We start from the raw sequence: 19,610 nt of genomic DNA, 5'->3' as shown, positions 1-19,610 counted from the left end.
GGTCACATATGGGACGCGGGTGGTCTTACGTCAGCACCGGAAGTTGTAAAATCAGCTGTTCACCTGGCGGGTTTTTTCCGGGTATGAATAGGGAAGTCCTTCTTTTGCTGCCGTCTTGTTTCATCATATATTGCTGCCTTTGCACCTGCCAATGTTTACCTTTGTATGCACATTAAATCAACAAAAAATCCTGACTTTGGAGCAATGTTCACAGACTCTAGTATTCGGCCCTCTATCAGATGCAATGGTTTTCCGTATTGGGATCATGATTTCAGTCCTAACTTGTTCACCGGTCTTTATATGGAAGGTACTTTTCCTTGTTGATGTCTCAAGAAGGGTAGAAATACAAACACACACACACACACACACACACACACCCACACACACACACCCACACTGTTAATGGCCACTATAGTCTTAGTACTGTAGTGTATTTGTTCATCCTATGGTCAAATATGGGACGCGGGTGGTCTTACGTCAGCACCGGAAGTTGTAAAATCAGCTGTTCATCTGGCGGGTTTTTTCCAGGTATGAATAGGGAAGTCCTTCTTTTGCTGCCGTCTTGTTTCATCATATATTGCTGCCTTTGCACCTGCCAATGTTTGCCTTTGTATGCACATTAAATCAACAAAAAAATCCTGACTTTGGAGCAATGTTCACGGACTCTAGTATTCGGCCCTCTATCAGATGCAATGGTTTTCCGTATTGGGACCATGATTTCGGTCCTAACTTGTTCTTTACCTTGTCGATGTCTCAAGAAGGGTAGAATATACAAGAACACACACGCACACACACACGCACACACTCACACGTTGAACCGCAGTGTGAGCAAAGGCAGTGTAAAGAGAGAGAGAGAGAGAGAGAGAGAGAGAGAGAGAGAGAGAGAGAGAGAGAGAGAGAGAGAGAGAGAGAGAGAGAGAGACGTCCCCAAACTGCGCAGATTCCAAAGAAAAAAAAGTAGCCCCACGCTGTAACGGTCCACACTTGTCATGCAGGCGGACTAGTGCGGACACGACCAAGTGGACCGGACGCTGGTTTGCGCACCGCCCATCTCCCCTATCACCGGCTTCAGTCGTCTGTTGGCGGCGCGATGCGAGGCAGCAGGGCGGGCGGAGATGTTGACGGAGAGCGACCCCCTCTGTAGCCGGCAGTGATGGACTAAAATCGCCGTGTCTTTTTTTTTTTTTTCTTGTCTACCTCCATCTCGCTTCCTTCCATCTCTCGCCAGAGCCGTGCGGAGCGAGCAGGATGTGGGCGATGCTGCCACAAGGGATTCATTGTGGCTTCACTCAGATGAACACCCGTTGCATGCCTTGAAACAGGAGAGTGTTTTTTTTCTGCACCTGTTCAATCAGGTAAGGCTGTTTATGAGCGCACTTCTCTTCCATGCTGCACTCTAGCAGGAGTGATGATATCATTATAATCCATATCAAGAAATAGTTCACTTAAGCTTTGGGGAGGGGTGTCACATGATTACCTTGCTAAACCTGTAAAGATGATGCAGCACGCATGGGAGCAGGCAGGGTCTGTTTTAGGACGCCCTCTGCAAAAGCCACGATTTTTGGTTTATCCCCTCCCTCCTCTGTACTGAGCTAAGCTGAGTTAAGCATGGTGGTGGGAGGGGGCAAAGGTCAGGAGCAATCGGTTTGATGTAGTGGGGGTCCAGTGACGTGCGGTGAGGTTGATGGTTGTTCATCACAGTCAGATTTACAAACATATGAACCCTAAAGAGTATCTTATTCACCATTTGATTGGCAGCAATTAATGGGTTATGTTTAAAAGCTCATATCAGCATTCTTCCCTGCTTGGCACTCTTCATCAAGGGTTGGAATTGGGGGTTAAATCACCAAAAATGATTCCCGGGCGCGGCGCCGCTGCTGCCCACTGCTCCCCTCACCTCCCAGGGGGTGATCAAGGGGATGGGTCAAATGCAGAGGACACATTTCACCACACTTAGTGTGTGTGACAATCATTGGTACTTTAACTTAACTTTAACTTTACACATACAAACTGTAGCACACAAAAAAGCACATTTAATTAAAAAAAATGTTATAATGGTCTTACCTTTACTTATAAATGAAGTCCATGTGCCGCTCCTTCTGAACAAAAGCATCGATAACTTGTTTATAGAAGTCTTCCTTATCTTTCTTCAGTTTTAAAAGTCTCTCTGTCTCGATGGAGATCATCCTTTAATTATTACCTCATGCTTCGATTGAAAGTCCAGTTTAGAAAACTGTTTTATTTTAGATATGTAATCCTCCATGTTAATAGTCCAGGCGAGAGGAAAAAATAAACGATCGCTGCTAACTGTAGCTTGTTGTCACTTATTCTGCAGCCGAGTAGTTGCAAAAATTATCCCTGTGATCACTAGCGCCCTTACCACCAGGAGGCGGGATTAGTGCGAGCCTCACACAGTGTCTTCGCAGCCGTTTTATGATTGCTCAGCACAAGAAATACGTTACACACATACAGTTGTTGACAAAATACACTGTACATTATATACCTCAGCTAACTAAACTATGGAAATGTATAATATAATTCATATAGCAATACGGTCTCACTGCACAGCAGGCCAGCAGTTAGCCGAGTCATTGCGCAATCCATGGTGAGGCTCAACTGGCTGCTGACTCACCGCAAGTCTCTTCTCAGTATTTGAACGGCAAATGTGAAAATTCAGCGATTTTGAATAAAAATAATTCAAAACTGGTGAAGTTAAATGGAAAATAACTTTATAGTATAATCACTGGATACATATAACAGTTTAATAATTTTTTTTTCTTTTTACATTTTTTTTCTTTCCATGATGGCTGACTGCACGTCGCTGTGGGGGTGCCAAAAAGACATGCTCTTATTTATATCTGTCCTAAATCAAGAAGCGTCCCAAAGTGCGTCCCAGTCCGGGTGTAATTGGAACAAGAATCCGAGCCCCTGATCAATAGCGTGTGGCGAGGAGACACACACAGAAAAGAGCTCATTCGCACTTTATCTTTCCTACGCGCCTAATCAATAATCAGTTGTTGCCGCCCGCCGCCCCTGGAAACCCCCCCCCCCCACAGCTCGTTAAAATTCCAGACTCCAGCTAATCGCCTTAAATGTACAAGTGGGATAGGTTGTCTGGCGAATTCTTCTAGAAGCGGCGGATGTACGCATCAATTATGGATGCTGGAGAATCCCCACTGTTGTCACTGTCAGAAGACGCTGCCAGGCCAAGGACGCAAGGCTGATAGACCGCTGATTTGTTGCCATTTGCGAGCGGATTCTCCAATGGGAAATAATGGCGATTGAAATAACCTAATATGCCGAGTCAAACTGTCTCAGAAAAAGCCAAACACACAGTTGAAGTGTGTAAGTGTTGAAATTAAGATGCCCACTGACCTGACCAACTTAAGTGCCTTTGTATCCTGTCTAGGGCTGCAACAACCAACGATTAAATCGATTAAAATTGATTATAAAAATAGTTGCCGATTAATTTAGTCATCGATTCGTTGGATCTATGCTATGCGCATGCTCAGAGGCTACTTTTTAATTTTTATTTTTTTATAAACCTTTATTTATAAACTGCAACATTTACAAACAGCTGAGAAACAATAATCAAAATAAGTATGGTGCCAGTATGCTGTTTTTTTTTCAATAAAATACTGGAAAGGATAGAAATGTAGTTTGTCTCTTTTATCCGATTATTAATCGATTAATAGAAGTAACAATCGACAGATTAATCGATTATCAAATTAGTTGTTAGTTGCAGCCCTAATCTTGTCCTCCAATCACTAATGCGAGGATGCGTTTTTTCATGTTAGTGTGAGGTTCCCATTTCAACGTGACTTCACTACATCACAGATTTAAAAAAAAAAAAAAAACTATTTTTCAAGCCATAGTCTATGTGTTGGTTTTATGGAGATTTTGTCTTATTTTCTATTACACTCAAAGTTTGATATGATGCGGCCCAATATAAATCGTACCATGGACTCTGAAATGTTCACCCGTTTACACCGCAGTGTGGTGGCCGCCCCATCCTTTCTTGTGAAAGACTGAGCATTTTTTGGGAAGCTGTTTTTATACCCAATCATAGCACCCACCTGTTCCCAATTAGCCTGCACATCTGTGGGATGTTCCAAATAAGTGTTTGATGAACATACCTCAACTGTATCAGTATTTATTGCCACCTTTCCCAACTTCTTTGTCAGGTGTTGCTGGCATCCAATTCTAAAATTAATGATTATTCAAAAAAAAAAAGTTTATCAGTTTGAACATCAAATATGTTGTCTTTGTAGCATATTCAACTGAATATGGGTTGAAAATGATTTGCAAATCATTGTATTCCGTTTATATTTACATCTGACACAATTCCCCAACTCATATGGAAACGGGTTTTGTAGATCCCCTGGACTTGGTCAATTGAAAAGTAGCTCGCCTGCAGAAAAAGTGTGGGCACCCCTGGTGTATGTGTTGGTTTTATAGAGAATTTGTCTTATTTTCTATTACACTCAAAGTTTGATATGACGCGGCCCAATGTAAAGCGATATTCTTTAAAACGCAATCGTGCCATGCACCCTGACTTTTCACTGGGATGTAGGATTAGCTAACGAGCTAAATCTGGTGTGCGTTTTAAGTGGCTTACCGTAGCATCCGTTTAGGGCTGCTACAAACTGGGCTAGTTAGCTCAATAGCAAGCGTGTACACGGCATCTAAAGTTACAAAGTTACTCTGCTCTAACTGGCAGACACGCCCTTCTAGCAGGAAGAACTCACATTTTTTCCTTCACCGAGTCGAGTACTTGCTGTTTTCGGAGCGGGGGGGGGGGGGGGCTTCGGACCGGGGCTTGCTTAGCTCTGCTAGCTTAGCAGCTAACTAGCTGAAAGTGAAGGGGTGAAACAAAGTGAGCAAGTGCTTTGTAAACTTGATAAGACTACAAAATGTGTCGGAGAAGCTGTAAAACATTTATAATCACACAAAATATAAAGATAGTACTTAGCTTAACGACGAGGAGAACAGCCGAACCAACAGCACCATGAACAAGCAGCAGCGTGAACGTTTTTTTTCCCCTTTGTCAGAAGAAACTGTAAGTTACTCAATAAAATTGTGGCTACATATAAACAACAAAATATCGACCGTGTGATGTCAATACCTACTTGTGGATAGTGCCCACACATTTTGTGACGTGGGAGCACAATCCACTATTCAGATCTGGTTCGTGAATTATATTTATTATATTCTTTCCAAAATAAAAGGGTAAAAAATATGGAGCCCAAGAACCGCGTTATATTGAACTTGGAGTGTATACTACTATATGTTGTGGCGATTGATAAATATTTACCAAGCGGGACTTCTATTTACAGTTTAAGGGTGACAATGCTAACAGCACGGCGGCTACTCTTGACGCTAATGGATCTTCATCGCAACAATCTGAATTTGACCAAATTTTGACGGAACACATTTTTGACAAACTTCTTCTTCAACACCTTCCTCATCAATAACACATCTACACAGTGGTGAGACTTTAACTGGAGCTATGTCAAAAGACAACAGTGGGACGTAACATCACAGACTGCTATCAGCTATTATCAATCAATCAAAGTTTATTATAGGTGTGAATGAATGATGGGTTCCCTATTCTCTGTGAGCGCTTTGAGTGTCTAATAATAGAAAAGCCCGATATAAAATCTAATCCATTATTATTATTATTATTATTATATAGCCCTTAATCACAAGTGTCTCAAAGGGCTGCACAAGCAACAACAACATCCTCTGCTCAGATCCCACAGATGCAAAGTGGAGATTAACTCTTTTGATGCACGTTATCTTCAACGTCAATAAAACAGCTTTGGCATGATCGATGTGGCATGACAACGCAAACATGCAAAGTCAACATGGAATGCTAACAACAAAGCTAATGGTCGTAGCTGCGATTATCAAGTTGACCAAGTTTTTTGCAGAACAACACACACCTGCTGTTACAGTACATGGAAGCCTAGGTCTAACTGAGAGGAATTACCCAGGATGTGACTAAGTATTGTAGTGATTGGGCGATGCCCATAGCAATAACCAGGCTTTTTTTTTTGAGTATTGTAATCTACAGTAGAAAACACTTAATGCTAATAAGAAATGAGTGTAGAGGTGATTATATGAGAGGTATTTCATGTTTCGAGGGCTCTAATTATGTAAAAAAAAAATGTATTTGAATGGCCGTAAACAGTTCTGTTAATGCTCCATCCCTGAATAATTTATTATTAATAATCCTCATCCATCCATCTTCTTCCACTTATCCGAGGTCGGGTCGCGGGGGCAGCAGCTTAAGCAGGGAAGCCCAGACTTTCCTCTCCCCAGCCACTTCGTCCAGCTCCTCCCGGGGAATCCTGAGGCGTTCCCAGGCCAGCCGGGAGACATAGTCTTCCCAACGTGTCCTGGGTCTTCCCCGTGGCCTCCTACCGGTTGGACGTGCCCTAAACACCTCCCGAGGGAGGCGTTCGGGTGGCATCCTGACCAGATGCCCGAACCACCTCATCTGGCTCCTCTCGATGTGGAGGAGCAGTGGCTTTACTTTGAGCTCCCCCCGGATGGCAGAGCTTCTCACCCTATCTCTAAGGGAGAGCCCCGCCACCCGGCAGAGGAAACTCATTTCGGCCGCCTGTACCCGTGATCTTGTCCTTTCGGTCATAAACCAAAGCTCATGACCATAGGTGAGGATGGGAACGTAGATCGACCGGTAAATTGAGAGCTTTGCCTTTCGGCTCAGCTCCTTCTTCACCACAACGGATCGATACAGCGTCCGCATTACTGAAGATGCCGCGCCGATCCGCCTGTCGATCTCACGATCCACTTTTCCCTCACTCGTGAACAAGACTCCTAGGTACTTGAACTCCTCCACTTGGGGAAGGGTCTCCTCCCCAACCCGGAGATGGCACTCCACCCTTTTCCGGGCGAGAACCATGGACTCGGACTTGGAGGTGCTGATTCTCATCCCAGTCGCTTCACACTCGGCTGCGAACCGATCCAGTGAGAGCTGAAGATCCTGGCCAGATGAAGCCATCAGGACCACATCATCTGCAAAAAGCAGAGATCTAATCCTGCAGCCACCAAACCGGATCCCCTCAACGCCTTGACTGCGCCTAGAAATTCTGTCCATAAAAGTTATGAACAGAATCGGTGACAAAGGGCAGCCTTGGCGGAGTCCAACCCTCACTGGAAACGTGTCCGACTTACTGCCGGCAATGCGGACCAAGCTCTGACACTGATCGTACAGGGAGCGGACAGCCACAATCAGACAGTCCGATACCCCATACTCTCTGAGTACTCCCCACAGGACCTCCCGAGGGACACGGTCGAATGCCTTCTCCAAGTCCACAAAGCACATGTAGACTGGTTGGGCAAACTCCCATGCACCCTCAAGGACCCTGCCGAGAGTATAGAGCTGGTCCACAGTTCCACGACCAGGACGAAAACCACACTGTTCCTCCTGAATCCGAGGTTCGACTATTAATAATCCTACTTCACAAAAATGCATTTACCATAGTCATGTCTGATCCCAATTAACTGCGATAAACGAGGGACGACTGTAACGATCCAAAAGGTTACGCCCCATGAGTAGCTGATCGTCTACACCTGTGCTTATTAAGAATCAATCAATCAATGTTTATTTACATAGCCCTAAATCACAAGTGTCTCAAAGGGCTGCACAAGCCACAACGACATCCTCGGTACAGAGCCCACATAAGGGCAAGGAAAAACTCACCCCAGTGGGACGTCGATGTGAATGACTATGAGAAACCTTGGAGAGGACCGCATATGTGGGTAACTCCCCCCCTCTAGGGGAGACCGAATGCAATGGATGTCGAGTGGGTCTGACATAATATTGTGAGAGTCCAGTCCATAGTGGATCCAACATAATAGTAAGAGTCCAGTCCATAGTGGGGCCAGCAGGAAACCATCCCGAGCGGAGACGGGTCAGCAGCGCAGAGATGTTCCCAACAAGAAGATGTTGTACTGCGTATAAGACATGAAAAACAAATCAACATATTTGATTTCTGCATACTAACATGTTGCTCACTGAACTGAAGTCTAATAAAGTACACTAAGGCAGTCCAACATTTGTTAGTAGCAAAAAACTTAAAGTAGTGCCTTAACTTCAGAGCTTAATTGGTTCTGTGATTGAGCTCTTAGCTCAAACATCCAAAATAAGTCTCCCCTTGAAATGAGTTTAAATCGATTTAATTGGTGCTTAACAACACCAAAACAATGCAATTTTTATCATGTAAAATGATTTAAAAAAACCAAAAAAAAAAACCTTTAGTTAATAAATATTTTGTAACACAATACAATAGAATGCATTACTAACAACTATAGTAGTTTTATGAAGTAATGTAATAGTAATGTACAATATTTATCTTGGAGAGTGAGCTTCTACAGTATCGCCTTCCAGTTGCTTCTCCGTCAAACACATCAGCAGCAGCTTTTTCATATTTTTATGAATAAAAGTCCACCGTTTAGTATTATTTTAACACTCTTGACTGGCGTTAGACTCATTTAACTGCGATGAATCAATATGAATTACTTTCCTATTGTTGGTTGTTTGTGAAAAATCCTTTAAAAAATAAGAAAAAAAAAGTAAAACAAGTGCTACGTCAACTTTTTATGAGGTATGTTTGCATTTGACAAGATGTCCTGCTTGCTGTGCTGAAGTCGAATTAATTACACTGGAGTCATGCAATAAACCAACCCAACTTTTGGGGCTAGGTGTTTGCGAAAAAGCCCCCAAAAAACAAAGAAAAAGCAAAATGCACTCACACTAAACAATTTGAACTTGACAAGTTGACGTTTGAGAATGGCAATCACTAGCATAGAAAACACGGATAATGCTCTTAACTGACATCTCATCACAAAAGTATTTTTTAAAAACTACACCTAGGGCACGTGCAAACTTGATAGCACACGCAATGCTGATATGCTAAACTTGTGCGGAGAGGATTTTGTCTCTTAAGTGAGCAGAATAAGAAGCCGATCCATTTAGTGTCTGTCCTCATGAATATGCAGAATGTATGCTGACCATCAGAACACCCACAATACTGGAAGGAGAAGGTGCAAACATAATTAAGTAATCAGTACACACAGTGTGATCTATCAAGACTGATCGCTGTTCTTTAGACGCTACTTTGCGTCTTTATTTAGCACGTCTGAATAGTATGTGCAAACTGACAGAGTTAGACACACAGCTGTGAGAAAAGAGGTGTTCGTGCTGCAAAGACATGTGATGGACAGAATCCTTCGTCCTACATGTGTATGTCAACATATTTAGACTGTCATAAATAAAAAATATTCGATATATCGTCTATTCAGCAATATTATTTTATGATTTTTTAGCTGCTGGATGACTTAAGGGGCTGCAAATTCACTTAATGCATTTTGGTGTCTGCTTGCATTTTTTTTTAATGCCGTTGGTTTTTTTAATCAGAAAATATATATATTAAAATATAATAATATTTTAATATATATATACAATACAATAATATATAACACATTTCTTATATTTATATATATATTATATATTTCCTGTATGAAAAGACATCTTTCTTCTTGCGTTTGGATCATTCTAGACCAGTGGTTCTTAACCTGGGTTTGATTGAACCCTAAGGGTTTGGTGAGTCGGCCTCAGGGGTTCGGCGGAGGTCAAAACATACCCGACTCATCGTGTAAATAAAAACTTCTCCCTATTGCCGTATTACGGATACGACAACAGCAGAAGTCACACTGATTTGCAGGTGTGTAATTTGTTGTGAGTTTATGCACTGTGTTGGTTTTGTTCTTTGAACCAGGTGATGTTCATGCACGGTTCATTTTGTGCACCAGTAAAAAAACATGGTAACACTTTAGTATGGGGAACATATTCACCATTAATGATTTGCTTATTAACATGCAAATTAGTAACATATTGGCTCTTAACTAGTCATTAAGTACTTATTAATGCTTTATTCGGCATGGCCTTATTATAACCCTAACCCTCTAACCCTAACTCTAACCAAATAACTCTAAATTAAGTCTTTGTTACTTAGAATATGTTCCCCATATTAAAGTGTTACCAACAACATATAACTTTGTCTTGAATTTGAAAAAAAACATTTTATTTTTCACTAAAGAAGGGTTCGGTGAATGCGCATATGAAACTGGTAGGGTTCGGTACCTCCAACAAGGTTAAGAACCACTGTTCTAGGCGCATGAATGCGTTCCAGGTGTGATTATTCACCACCTCCCTGCAGCGAGTCCGCCACTAAAAATAGTTCCTGTTGTCTATAGATTGCAATTCGATGTTGCAGAAAAAGGTGGTCCAGATTATAGATGTGTGCTGCTAGTCAGACAACATTGCACACAGCTTGGAGAGCATATTATCATTGTGGCTCCTTTGAGACATTTGTGATTAAAGGCTATATAAGTAAACTTTGATTGATTGATTGATTAATTGATTGATTGATTGATTGATTAAGAATAACATGAATGTGGAGGGCACATTTGGCCAGTAGTACACACAAAAATTTTAAATAGAGCGCTCCGCACCACTTTTCAATTGTACACGCAGTCTTAGTAGATCACATGCAACATGTTTACACAATTGTATAGTTTGCATACGCTGTTTAGCGCATGATATTTGGATCTTTCCGGATCAGGCCCTTACAGTCGTAGGCTCCGTTTACAGTGGATACCAAATCTGATTTTTTTGCCCTCCACCGATCTGATATTTTTTTGCCAGTCCAAATGCTCCAAAGTGCTTCAAATCTGATATTTCTGCATCAGATTTGAGCCACATCAGGAGGTAGTCTGATTCTCAATATGAATGTAGTCTAACCTGTTTGCGACTTTCACGTCATCTTTGATCGAGCTGTGTCATTTGTGTGCGCAGCACGATCACTTTCCTTTTTGCAGTTCTCTTCTTCCTCCCCCTGCAGTTGTTTTTTTTTATCATCTGACTACTTCCCCGACACAACAACCAAGACACAAACCCACTAACACACTGGTCTGTGGCGTCCATGTTTTCTCCTGTAGTAGCACCTTCCCTGTTCGTTTACGGAATCCGGTCAACTTCCTTTGTTTTCACTTTTTGTCGAACTGCGCAGGCAAGTGACGCTGAGGCCACTTTAGGACCACATTGGGTCCTGTGCGTGTTTATACTGGAGTCTGATAAAGATCACATTTCACTGATTTGGTCTAATTTGGCCTTGAATGTAAATATATTCATATTGCTTGAAATATGAGTTGTCTTACATTCAGTAGGAAAGGGCTTATATGGCCACAATTTGTCACGGTTTACCTGACACATGAAACGTGACAAAAACAGGGGGCTGCACTATTCAATTTAGCTGCCAGATAGCAGTAGAGTGTTGTATATCTTAAAATAAAATAACATTAAAATAAAAGTAATTCTAACTTTGACCACAGCGTCAGTTGCTATGTCGAGTGGCGCTTTCTATCATTTTCAGCAAATGACATTGCAAAAATGATTATCCTCCCTCTTCCTCTCCGGTCTCCACCCAGGAATGGGGGCTATATGAATCCCTTCCCTACTGTAGCAGAACTTCCTATGTGATAATATGGCAATATTAGTATGACTGGACAGACTACATTATGGTGAACCGTACCAAACATCTTTTTGAGCTCATGGTCAGTCAGCAGACTAACAAGTAGTGTAGTGTTGCTCTAATTCAGGGGTGTCAAACTCATTTTAGATCGGGGGGCCACATGGAGAAAAATCTACTCCCAAGTGGGCCGGACTGGTAAAATCTTGGCATGATCACTTAGAAATAAATACAACTTCAGATTGTTTTCTTTGTTTAAAAATAGAACAAGCACATTCTGAAAATGTACAAATCATAATGTTGTTGGGTTTTTTTTACGCTTACATGTTGCGGTTAATAGTATTCTATCTTTATTTGTCGTTATTTATACTTTCTGAATTAATTATGTGATAATGTTTATCATTGGTGTTGATTTTTAATCAATCAAGATAAAAAAATAATATCAAAATCAAATTACAGGATGTTATTTATGTGCTGCACTAACATAATATGTTTTTGTTTTTTTTACATATCTAGCATACTCTACAAAGATACAAATAATTGCTATTGCGACATCTAGTGGACACATTTAGAACAGCAGTTTCTTTCATTCAAAAATTCCTTAGCAAACTTATCCTGCGGGCCGAATAAAACCTAATCCAGCCCGCGGGACATACATTTGACACCCCTGCTCTAATTAGTCAGCTTTCTTTTTGTTTTTAGCAACTTAACATCTCTTCTGAGAAGACTTTCTCCAGGATGCTTGAGGGTCTGTCTACGTTCTCGTTCATCCCAAACATATTTGATGGGATTCAGGCTTGTTTGGCTGTGGAAAAGGGTACATTACATCGAAAAGGTTGTAGAACAGGCCTGGGCAATTATTTTGACTTGGGAGGTGCCAAATTTAGAGAAAAAAAATGTGTCTGGGGGCCGGTATATCGATTTTTAGGAACACTAATACAAAACCTCACAATAATGTCTGATTGAATGCTAAAAACGTTATGACAGACCGCCTTAAAAAACAGAATGGAATTTTATATTTTTTATTGAATGAGACACCCAGAATGTGGGATTTACAATATTAACTATGAACAATAAAACACTGAATATTGACAACATATGAATGTCACACCCCCTCTCGATCGACATATTTTACAATCAAGCGAAATGCAACAAAAATGCAACAAACACAGCGAAATATGAAGGCGAAGGGTAAAAAAACCCACCTACAATCTGATATATCTGATATATCACTTAGCTTTAGAACTTTGTTGTAAAAATCTCCTTCCGCGTCTGTCCCTGACACCTACATTTCAGGCTGGCCGCTCTGGAAACACTCTGTGGAAACGCTTCCCACCCACACTGCTTGGTGCCTCGTCTGAGCTGCTGTGACTAAGACTATGTCTACACTAAGCAGGATAACCGAATAAACTAGTAATGTTTTAGTCTAAGCTTCGTTTCAGCCACACTAAATCAGCGTTTAGGGTTCCCCTCACGTGACAATTTTTTACACGGGTAAGTGCGCCATGTATTTCTTGACTCTCCGGCTCGTAGCTTTGTATGGACTCAATTGATCGTTTACAAACTGAGTTCGGAGAGGAAGTGACGCCAGAAAGACCACACAGGAAATTACGTCAGAAAGATGGAGGCGAGTCATCCAGACATGCCCGTGTGGAAATCACACATGAATACCTTAAGAGAAGCAAACGCGCGATTGCAGTTATTTCGGATACAACACATCTCAGGCGGCAACATAGACGGTTGAGCGACAGTTTTGCATAAGGCCTGGAAGAACGGCAGCCTGGTGGGATATGTTAGTCACCGAGTGTGTTGTGCCAAAGGAACGGCAAGTGAACTTTTCGAATGTCCAGGTCAGCTGATTCTACCTAGGGAAAAACTCATTTGTTGAAGGGGGAGACAACGACAGACTACGAAAAACAGCGAATGCATTTTGACTGGCAAAGCAGACTATTACCAGTTATTGTCCGCGCTGTATGTCGAGCGATTATTCAACGTCTAGTTTTGTACTCCATATCTACTGTGAAGCCATGAAGTGGTTGCGGCCGTCAAGTACGACCACCAATTTCAGCCTACAAGCACTGTGTTCTGAACAGATATCTATGATTGTGGTAAAATGTTCTTTATCACATTGTTTACTTTCACACGTCCATCAAAGATATGATTCACGTATGACGGCTCAGGTGTGATTCACTACAATAGTCTAACAGCTGCTGATGGTGAGGCAAGCAAGGTTTACCGTTAAAAGAAATGTGGCAATAGTCTACATTGAAACACAGGGTAAGGATACACTTCCAGGTCAGAGGTGACTATGACACGCGCATTTTTTTCGCACATGCGTACTAGGTCGCGTTGCGCCGGTGGACGGAGCGAGGGAGGGGGTCTTAAATGACCATTGTGTGTGTGTGGACATTGATAAGGTTAGGTGGGATTTACCCTGGATAACCTTAGCTGGCTTAGTGTAGAAGGGGCCTTAGATGACCATAGTAACGAGTATTTCATGCAAAAGCGTAGATTCCAACCATTGAAATACTTTGTATAGTTCAAGACTTACGGTCATTTGCAAACATTGCTGCACATCATAATGGCGGCTACAGTTTCCATCTTAAAGATCTAAAAACAATTTTTGGGAATGTCCGGCGGGCCTGATTGAAAAGCTTAACAGGACACAATTTGCCCAGGTCTGTTGTAGAAGGACAGACATGGACTATAAGTGAGCACCACAAAGCAAGAAAAAGAAGGGGAAAAAAAGTCCAATATGTCAGTGTTTTTCAACCACTGTGCCGCGGCACACTAGTGTGCCGTGAGATACAGTCTGGTGTGCCGTGGGAGATTATCTAATTTCACATATTTGGGTTAAAAACATTTTTTGCAAACCAGTAATTATAGTCTGCAAATGATGTGTTGTTGTTGAGTGTCGGTGCTGTCTAGAGCTCGGCAGAGTAACCGTGTAATACTCTTCCATATCAGTAGGTGGCAGCCGGTAGCTTATTGCTTTGTAAAGGCAGGTAAAAAGGTGTCTTATGCTTAAACCAAAAATAAACAAAAGGTGAGTGCCGCTAAGAAAAGGCATTGAAGCTTAGGGAAGGCTATGCAGAACGAAAGTAAAACTGAACTGGCTACAAAGTAAACAAAAACAGAATGCTGGACGACAGCAAAGACTTACTGTGGAGCAAAGACGCCGTCCACAATGTACATCCGAACATGACATGACTATCAACAATGTCCCCACAAAGAAGGATAAAAACAACTGAAATATTCTTGATTGCTAAAACAAAGTAGATGCGGGAAATATAAGACATGAAACTCCTACAGGAAAATACCCAAAAAAGAGAAAAAGCCACCAAAATAGGAGCGCAAGACAAGAACTAAAACACTACATACAGGAAAACAGCAAAAAACTCCAAATAAGTCAGGGGGTGATCATGTGACAGGTGGTGACAGTACACCTACTTTGAGACAAGAGCTATAGTGATGCATGGTTGGTTATGGTTTAAATTCATATCCAACAATTGCGACAACGACTTTTTACTGTCAACTGAGTTTATGATTTCTGCTGGTGGTGTGCCTCCGGATTTTTTCAACGCAAAAAATGTGCCTTGGCTCAAAAAAGGTTGAAAAACACTGAAATATGTGAGCAGTTCCTTCTCGCTGGGAGGCTGCACTGCTGGACATCTTCATCGCCATCTAACCTCAGAGTTCCCCCGCTAAGAGAAAAATGTTCTGGTGTGTCTGCGGTGTTTTTTATATCCGGCTACGCTCCGTATGTAGAATTCGCCCCTCGCTTTGTTCCACTGAGACGCGGCACGTTCAAAAGCGTGACCTACGCGTCTCTCAGTGGCCGCTAAATGAGCGTCGAGAAGCCGGGAAGCCATTAGCCTGGCTTAGCGGGCACCGTTGCTTAATGAAGCACAAGCGCCTCCTCTCACGGCGTGGAGGAGAAGAAGACGCGGGCCTCATTTGCATGCGGCCGGCGTACCGCGATCGAGTCGGCGGTTGAGGCTGCAAACACAGGCCTGAGCGCCGAGAGTGACACGTAACTGAGAAGGGCCCCGAGAGAAGCAATTAAGAGCTAGATTATACACAGTCGCTTAGCACGCAGCTTAGCATGGCTACATCCCGATATAAACATTTCTGTTGAAGCCAGCACTTCTACAACGTGCGAGCGGGCCAGCAGGACAATTTCAGGTCACGTTTGATGAATGCAGAGAGTGTTCTTATTTGCTAAAGTAGCGGCTTCAAGCCATGATGGAAGGCGGCTTCCGCGTGCTGTAAATTCTACGCCACGGAACTTTGACAATTCACTTAACCCGTGAACAGTCAAATAGCCCCGAGCTGCAATTAACCCAGATTGCAATTTTGCTTATTACGGCAGTACAAAGCGCGCTTGTGGGGCCTGTTGAGTGAAATGAAATGAACGTGCGACACGAGCCTTCATAAAGCCAAGTAAGTTAATTGTATTGCAGCTTTCATGCTCGATTCAGGTGATGCTGAAAGGCGCGATCTGTTTGACTGCTTCACGTGAATGTTTTCATGAGAAGTCTAAAAATCCTTCAGGAATGAGGATGCTGGATCACGGCACGGATGTTTGTTTAGCATCGCTTCAAAGCATCACGCTGCAGACAATACACCTTTGCCCTCAGGTGACGAGACGTAATTACCACTCGTCACCTGCAACATGATCTCCATCTAAATGTGAGGTAGAAAACCCAGTCAACAGAGTGTGTGAAATAGGCAAATATTGAATCCGCTGAAATCATATTGATTGACACTGACTTTGTTTAGCCTCCTTTACATTTAAAAAGTGTTATAGAATATACAGTATATTGCCAAAAGTATTTGGCCACCCATCCAAATGATCAGAATCAGGTGTCCTAATCACTTGGCCCGGCCACAGGTGTATAAAATCAAGCACTTAGGCATGGAGACTGTTTGTACAAACATTTGTGAAAGAATGGGCCACTCTCAGGAGCTCAGTGATTTCCAGCGTGTGTCAAGACTTGGTCCTTGGGTTTTGTTTTCCCGGAAGGCAACGGAAAGTTGGCTCGGGCGAGACGGGAATGTGAGTACATAATTCTTTATTACTATCAAAAAAGTACAAACGAAAAGCGCGCACAGTGGCGGAGAACAAACTATGAAACCAAAAAGACTATAGCACAAAGGCAATTAACTAAGAACACGAAACAAAACACTTACTGTGGCATGGGACTGTGAACATGGCTTGAGAGGATAAAGAGTGTGCAGTGCATAAATGCAGATGTCGCCAGGCTGACCAACAGAAAAAGAAAGACTTAAATAACAGACATGATTAACGAAAACAGGTGCGTGACTCAAAACGTGAAACAGGTGCGTGACGTGACAGGTGAAAACTAATGGGTTGCTATGGAAACAAAACAAGGGAGTGAACAACCAGAAACTAAAGAGTCCAATAACTAAACAAAACAAAACATGACTAAAACAAAACATGATTACACAGACATGACAGCGTGGAACTGTCATAGGATGCCACCTGTGCAATAAATCCAAATCGTGAAATTTCCTCGCTCCTAAATATTCCAAAGTCAACTGTCGACTTTATTATAAGAAAATGGAAGAGTTTGGGAACAACAGCAACTCAGCCACCAAGTTGTAGGCCACATAAACTGACAGAGAGGGGTCAGCGGATGCTGAAGCGCATAGTGCAAAGAGGTTGCCGACTTTCTGCACAGTCAGTTGCTACAGAGCTCCAAACGTCATGTCACCTTCCAATTAGCCCACGTACAGTACGCAGAGAGCTTCATGGAATGGGTTGCCATGGCCGAGCAGCTGCATCTAAGACATACATCACCAAGTCCAATGCAAAGCGTCAGATGCAGTGGTGTAAAGCACGTCGCCACTGGACTCTAGAGCAGTCGTTCTCTAATGGGGGTACTCGTACCCCTGGGGGTACTTGAAGGTATGCCAAGGGGTATGTGAGATTTTTTTTAAATATTCTAAAAATAGCAACAATTCAAAAAAATGTTTATAAATATAAATAAAAACCTATCTTTTTTTCCAAATAGATCAAGAAAGACCACTACAAATGAGCAATATTTTGCACTGTTATACAATTTAATAAATCAGAAACTGATGACATAGTGCTGTATTTTACTTCTTTATCTCTTTTTTTTTCAACCAAAAATGCTTTGCTCTGATTAGGGGGTACTTGAATTAAAAAAAAAATTCACAGGGGGAACATCACTGAAAAATGGTTGAGAACCACTGCTCTAGAGCAGTGGAGACGCCTTCTCTGGAGTGATGAATCACGCTTTTCCATCTGGCAATCTGATGGACGAGTCTGGTTTTGGAGGTTGCCAGAAGAACGGTACATTTCGGACTGCATTGTGCCGAGTGTGAAATTTGGTGGAGGAGGAATTATGGTGCGGGGTTGTTTTTCAGGCAATTGGCCCCTTAGTTCCAGTGAAAGGAACTTTGAATGCTCCAGGATACCAAAACATTTTGGACAATTCCATGCTACCAACCTTGTTGGAAAAGTTTGGAGCGGGCCCCTTCCTCTTCCAACATGACTGTGTCCATAAAGACATGGATGACAGAGTCTGGTGTGGATGAATTTGACTGTCCTGCACAGAGTTCTGACCTGATAGAACACCTTTGGGATGAATTAGAACGGAGACTGAGAGCCAGGCCTTCTCGACCAACATCAGTGTGTGACCTCACCAATCTGCTTTTGGAAGAATGGTCGAAAATTCCTATAAACACACTCCGCTCTTTAGTGCCGCTCTAGTGGCTCCCTGGAGCATTTTTTAAAAAGGATTGAATTTTGTTTAATATGTTTTTTGTTTGAAGACAAACACGACATAAACCTTCCCAATTGTTAGAAATCCCACTGTTTAATATGTTTAGCTTCACTGATGAAACTATTTGGTGAACATCGTTTTGTCCTACTAATTTCGGCGATTCTTGAACGATTGTAGCTGAGATAGGCTCCAGCGCCCCCCGCGACCCTGAATGGAATAAGCGGTAGAAAATGGATGGATGGATGGATTGAACTCACCATAGTGTAGACTGTGGACCAACAGTTTGTTTACATGTAAAATCTTCCACTCCTTCTTTGTCTCATTTTGTCCACCAAAAGTTTTATGCTGTGCTTGAATGCAGAATGGTGCGCTTTGTTGATGTTATTGACTTGTTGGAGTGCTAATCAGGCATATTTGGTCAGTGCATGACTGCAAGCTAATGAATGCTAACATGCTATTTAGGCTATCTGTATGTACATATTGCATCATTATGCCTCATTTGTAGGTATATTTGAGCTCATTTAATATCCTTTACTTTTATCCTCTTTGTATATAATTTAGTTTTGCATGTCTCATGACACATTATCTGTACGTAATATTGGCTGCATTTCAGATAGTTTTTTGTGTGCCATGTTGTTATAGACCACAGCAAACATTACCTAGCTTGCCAAAGATTGTAATAAATCTATTAAAAGAATACAGCCTGCCGTTTTTTTTTTTTAACACAGGTTGGACACACCTTTGTCCATTAAAAGCCAGTAATTTCCAGGAGTTATCTCACTTTCTGAGTAGCCTCTGATTTACTAATGGTTTCTAATGTTGTAAAAATGTGTAGAATGAATATTAAATTTCAACATTTTTGTCAACGAAGATTTGCTTCAGCCTGCGACACATAGTCATTCTGATAGTAGGCTACTATAGCTAATACAGACACTTACATGTTTTGTTGTCTTCATTATAAGACTTATACACGGCTTTTCATTTTTTGCGGCTCCAGACATAGCTTTTTGTATTTTTAGTCCAATATGGCTCTTTCAACATTTTGGGTTGTCGGCCCCTGCCTTAGGGGGTCATGACAGAAAATACCTGAGAATCACTGCACTAGGAATGTAATGGTCAAAGTAGGGCTGGGCGATATGGCCTTTTATTAATATCTCGATATTTTTAGGCCATGTCACGATACATGATATATATCTCAATATTTTGCCTTAGCCTTGAATGAACACTTGATGCATATAATCACAGCAGTATGATGATTCTATGTGTCTACATTAAAACA

At 41.9% G+C, this 19,610-nt stretch overlaps 1 protein-coding gene across 1 annotated transcript in view; it reads left to right on the top strand.

The window, feature by feature from the left end:
- Nucleotides 1-969: 969 nt before the first annotated feature.
- The window catches only part of sntg1 (syntrophin, gamma 1), a 114,978-nt gene continuing 96,337 nt past the window's right edge, over nt 970-19,610 (top strand). Inside the window, exon 1 of the mRNA XM_061979352.2 lies at nt 970-1,355. The gene's annotated coding sequence lies outside the window, so the exon portion shown is untranslated. The remainder of the gene's footprint in view (nt 1,356-19,610) is intronic.

The sequence above is a fragment of the Nerophis lumbriciformis genome, linkage group LG19 (genome assembly GCF_033978685.3).
Source record: "Nerophis lumbriciformis linkage group LG19, RoL_Nlum_v2.1, whole genome shotgun sequence".
In the NCBI taxonomy this organism is placed as follows: domain Eukaryota; kingdom Metazoa; phylum Chordata; class Actinopteri; order Syngnathiformes; family Syngnathidae; genus Nerophis; species Nerophis lumbriciformis.
This window is presented reverse-complemented; position numbering and strand designations above follow the sequence as displayed.